Here is a 5,239-nt window from a genome sequence, read left to right as displayed (position 1 = left end):
GGTTTGCATCTGGGCTACACGGACTAACGAACGCAACAAGACGACACTGTTGTTTTAATTAACTGTTCATTTCCCAGGCCAGCTGAGAGTCAGCAGTGTCTCCGTGTTTATTTCCCTCGTCCGTGCGTCTAATTTTTGCTGCAATCACTCAACATGCATAACTAGCCTAGTGGGCATGTGTCACAAAAATTGCGCAAGCCCCACTACTCAGCTCCGGTCCACTAAAATAAGCTGTTTTTAACCAACGTGTTCGCCGATGGCTAAAGTCGGAGCTCTCAGGAATAGATAGATAGATATAGATAGATAGATAGATAGATAGATAGATAGATAGATAGATAGATAGATAGATAGATAGAGTCCAATGCAAAGGGCAGGCAGAGGAAAGAAGTGCAAATGCTGTGTGTTCCATTCAGGATACTAGCGTTTCTCAGGATTCCACTTGCGCAATATCTGCAAACGGCCTCTCTGTGAATATTTTTGTGCGCGCCTCAATTACAATTCAGAGCAGCTGTATTCAGATGGTACGACGCCTAGTGCGATTCCATCCTTCTGCCACGCGATATTGCACGTGCTAATAAGAGGACTCCTCAAATTACATGACACCTAGGTTTTTTTTTCTTCCACGAAGCCGTTTTAAGCACTGGCGGGGCTCTGGTAAAACACCTGAGTGCCACGCAGAGGGCCTGGGTTTATTTCCTACTGGAACCCACGATTTGACTAATTTATTTGCATCTATCTCGATGTTTCGCTCACAGATAACGCCCCTATTTCGCTCACAACCAACGACGCCAACGCCGGAATTTCTGCGAAACGGGCTATCGGAGTTTAACGCATATTCACCAATACAACAATATCCCAATCTTAGCTTGAGTTCCTCATCAGCTGTTCAAGACTTACTATATTCTGCCGGCAAAACTTGTTCCTGTTCAGGCTACTTCAGACTGAGACCCTGCGTGTTTGCGCGAGTAAGTGAAGGCACATGACTGATATGAAAGACGAGCGCAAGGCAAGGATAACGAATGGTCTCCGCTGTTGGGTTCCAGCCTCGATCTATAAAATTGCAATTTACAGCGCAGGGGAAGACACGAGACAGAGACCAACGTACACGAGCGCTGACTTCCAAGTAAAATTTTATTGTGAACAAGGCGATTTATGAAAACCGACACATGCGACAAAAACCACATGGAAATGGAATACCAACTAGCCCGTGCTCAGACCTTGCTTCGATCAGCAAGACTGCCACGGGCTCACAACTGCGCAGCTGCAAAATGGTACGTATGGAAACACGCCATAGAGGCGGCAGGATGGAGTGCCGGATCAATGGTCCTTAGAGCAGTGATTGCAGCAGCAACCACAATGTTGTTTGGAGCCGCACACTTCTTCCAGGCTTTTGGCCTGAGAAGTAGGAGAGATAGCACAGAGGATGACATCTGCAGGGAGACGATTGCTGACCAAGCGTCATTTTCACGCCGTATGGGGGCTCTCGATGTGTCCGCAGAAGAGGATGCTTATCCGTGGTATCCAGATGCACTGTTTCTGCACGGCAGTTCATCAGCGTTCCGCAGGACCGATGACCGACTGCACCTATACAGCAAATCAAGCAGCATCCTGAGGGCTGGCAAGCCGCCAGGCAAAGAGCGTCCAAGTACTCGGCCAACGTGCAAGCTGTAGAACAGCCAGTGTACCCAGAGATCCACAGGAGCCTGCTGGCAATTAACACCACCTGCAAAGACAGCATGCTATATTGACTCTGAAGGATTTGCTGAGCGATTTCTGTATACCACCAATGCAGCGAGCTGACGTTCCGCTCAAGAGTTCGCAGGCATTGGCTGTTCCTTTGGTGGCTAGCCATCGTGGATGCTGGGGTGCTGCAGGTCGCCTGCCTGGAAGCAGCTGCCTTCTGCAGCTGACCCACATAAAGCATACCTCCTATGGCTTGCAGTACGAGCTTAATGGGCGATGGGTACCCAGCGTCAGGGGCACAGCAGAGGCAGCAAGACACACGAGGCTGATGCAAATAGGGCTTGGGGAGTGCAGGCAATACTAGGGGCTGTGCTGGGAGCCAGGCAACAAGGAAGCCTGGGCGTTGCTGCGTGTGTTAAAAAGAGGAGGGACTAACGATTACTGCGGACTGTTCTCTTCCACAACTGTGACATTCCCAGAGCACCTAGAGAAAGGACCGCCTTTATATGAGGCAATCTTATGTAAAAAACAATAAATGAAGAGTGGGGCAGATGTCCCCACCTGAATCTTTGGAAGCAGGTTGCCTGCTCCGGTTCTTTCCATCATGGCAACACTATGACAGTGGAGCTATGAAAACAGTGTTGCTACAAAGGGTGTCTCAGTTGCGCACAGGTACTTGTATAGCAACCTCTAGTCATTCCTAGCTAAGCCTATTCTGAGTCAGTCATTAACTTGCACTACATTTTCGCAGTAGCAAATGGCAGGCGTTGTGCCACATTATAGTGATAGCGCCATTGAAATTTTAGCATTGGTTAGTGTCTTCAATTTGCTCAACCAAGTATTGTTTCATCTTCGTTGAGACAGCCTTACTGACCTCGCGTGAGGGGCCTCGCTGAGAAAATGGGTCTCTCACTCCATGAACACTGACTAATGGCTCCCGCTGCATATCTGCCGCCGAGACAATGGCAGCTCATAGAATGTGATGTATCCTTGGAGGAAGTTACGAAACACGCGCCTATTGCACATATGCGTACATACTTCCTCGAACTGCAGCACAAGTACACCTGTCCTGAATTCTTTACAGATACCTCAAAGTCTAACCCTATTGTGTCTTACGCAGCGGTCGTTCCATCTTTTTCAGGTGTCGGCGTTCTGCGCCCCAATACAAGCATCTTCACAGCAGAAGCTTATGCGATATTTGCCGCCGTCTAACAATAAACAATTAAAACTACAAAGTGCAATAATATACACTGATTCCCTAAGCTTAAATCCCTGAAAACTGAAAAAGCACAAAGACCCTGTCCTTGTCTTACTTTACTCACTCTTATGCAAGATTTACACATTCAAACAGCATGTTGCAGTGTGCAGAGTGCCAGGGCACCACGAGATACTAGGAAACGTGTTCGCGGACCGGCTAGTTGCATCCGCCCACAAAAACGCTACCAATACACCAAAAGCTATCCCTGCACTTGACCTAAAACCCTTCCTTAAACGAAATCTCAGGGCCTATTCGCAGAGCTCATGGGATAGACACTCACAAAGTAAACTGCACGTAATCAAGCCACATCTTGGTAATTGGCCGCCAGTATCGAAGTCGCACCGCACAGAAGTCACACTTACCAGGCTAAAGGCCCAACCGCATGCACGCGATTTTCGAGCGACGGCGACGAGTGACAGCGACAAACGGGCTCCGTCGCGCTGTCGCGTCGCGACGGGAGCACCCACATGTTCGCGACAAAGTGCCGTGGTTGCTCGTTTGGAAACTATTGCGTAGTCGAGGGTAAACTGCGACAAAGTAAGCTAATGGCAACATGCCAAATTTATTATTGACTTGTGTAAGGTAAGGAAGTCATAACAGCGTTTCGCGACTTTCTTTTTTCACAATCCTTTGTTTAACTGCGACAGTAGTATCTGCTGAGACCTCGAGGGTGCGCCCGGAAGCGTACGCTAGTACGCAGCTACAACGCTACGACGCACTTTGCAAACTGCGTCATGTTAGCATGTTTTAGGGCTAGTGTACGAGTTGTGTCTGGACGACGTTTCCTCTCGTGGGCATGGAACGTAGAAGAAAAGCCGCAGCGCTACGACTGATGCTCATTTTGAAGCAGCGGTAGCTGAGTGCCCGTGAGCACTGGGTGCGGCCTGTTTGGGTAACTCGTGCCCGAGAAAGCGAGTTCTTCACGGCGGTAAGTTGACCGGCACTATCAAAGGATCCGAACGGTGGAATTGACCTGTTTACTGTATTACAGGTGGAAAAATGAAAACGGAGACGCCACGCTTTTCTGTAAGTACCACCGGATGACGCCAGAAGCGTTCGACAAGCTACACAGCTTGGTGAAGTTTGGACTCACGAGAGAGTGGCTGTGCAGAGAACCAATATCACCCGGAGAACGTCTCGCGATGTGTCTGAGGTGAGCACGACTTCCTCCACCTGTCTATTTTTTTGTGATTTATTCGAATTCCAGTGTTGGCGGCGGCGTCGTTGGTAGTGAGCTACAATTCGACGTAGATGCAATAAATATTGAGCCGGAGGGCGTGCGCACTTTGGCTTTCCTTGCGGCACGATTTGGGTCTCTAACGAGAAGCGAAGGCAGGCTGGCGATTGGGAAGGCGATACTCGCTCGTGCTGTGGACACACAAAACACTGTTTTCCTAACAGTACCATTGAAGAGGGTGGAAACCTTTAGCTTTAATAGTAAAGTATGTTGTGTGTGTGTGTGTCTGTGTGGTCACGCGCGCGCGCGCGTGCGTGCGGATATCGGTATCGCGTTGAACTCTAATTGAAAGCGCCCCTCACCAGCCTCTTGACATGCAAAAAAAAAAATTTAGAACAAAATTGAAAACAAAACGAGCGCGTTATTCTCTCCTGGCGTTTTTCGTCTTTCTGGCGCACTTCGCCACGCAAGAACGGTGATTCACGCGACGTCATTGCGGTACATACTCTCGGTTTAGTCCATGTACGCGAAATATCAGTTTTGAATTGTCCCCTACACTGCTTTGCCATGCAGCCGCCCACCAGTTCTTCCTTGTCTCGCATGACTATCTTGTGCGATCATCTGATTTCAGTTCGCTTTGTTTGTTTATTTATTTGTTTGTTTGTTTCCGACTGCGCAAGTGGAGATAGCGTGTAGCCGACAAGCGTGAAATCCTGATAGGCTCAGCGCTTAGTGCTAACATTTACAGGCGCTTTTAAGAAATAAGTGGCGAGGAGGACATATCGCCTGTAGCAAGGGTAGCGAAGGCAAGAAACCACTCCCTCGTCTTTGAGTGCCCCAATTTTTAAGAACGCTTTCCGGAAGTTACTGTTATGTGGCAGTAGTAGCATGTTTTCCTTTTCTCTTTCTTTGTTTCAAAAAATGGACTGCCATTATGCACTTCAGTTGTATCCCCAATTGTTTTGTTCTCTGTCTGCCATTCTGAAAACGCCTTCTCACACAGCCTGCGTCTGCCCAAGACTAGCCGCTACCTACATGCAGTCGCTGCAGCCTGTCATTACGTCTCTTTCAGGCACCTGGCCTCAGGGATGTCCATTCCCGATGTTGCCATGGCATTCCGC

General features: G+C 48.7%; 1 long non-coding RNA gene across 1 annotated transcript; it reads right to left on the bottom strand.

Moving 5' to 3' along the window:
• Positions 1-1,113: 1,113 nt before the first annotated feature.
• Positions 1,114-4,752, bottom strand: LOC119402209 (uncharacterized). Its single transcript, XR_005185678.2, has 2 exons — positions 1,782-4,752; positions 1,114-1,723 (listed from the first exon to the last, which is right to left on the bottom strand). It is a non-coding gene; the product is annotated as an uncharacterized LOC119402209 (long non-coding RNA).
• Between the last annotated feature and the right edge of the window lie 487 nt (positions 4,753-5,239).

This window comes from Rhipicephalus sanguineus, chromosome 8 (assembly GCF_013339695.2).
Source record: "Rhipicephalus sanguineus isolate Rsan-2018 chromosome 8, BIME_Rsan_1.4, whole genome shotgun sequence".
In the NCBI taxonomy this organism is placed as follows: domain Eukaryota; kingdom Metazoa; phylum Arthropoda; class Arachnida; order Ixodida; family Ixodidae; genus Rhipicephalus; species Rhipicephalus sanguineus.
The sequence above is the reverse complement of the archived record's forward strand: the minus strand, read 5'-3'. Positions and strand labels throughout refer to the sequence as shown.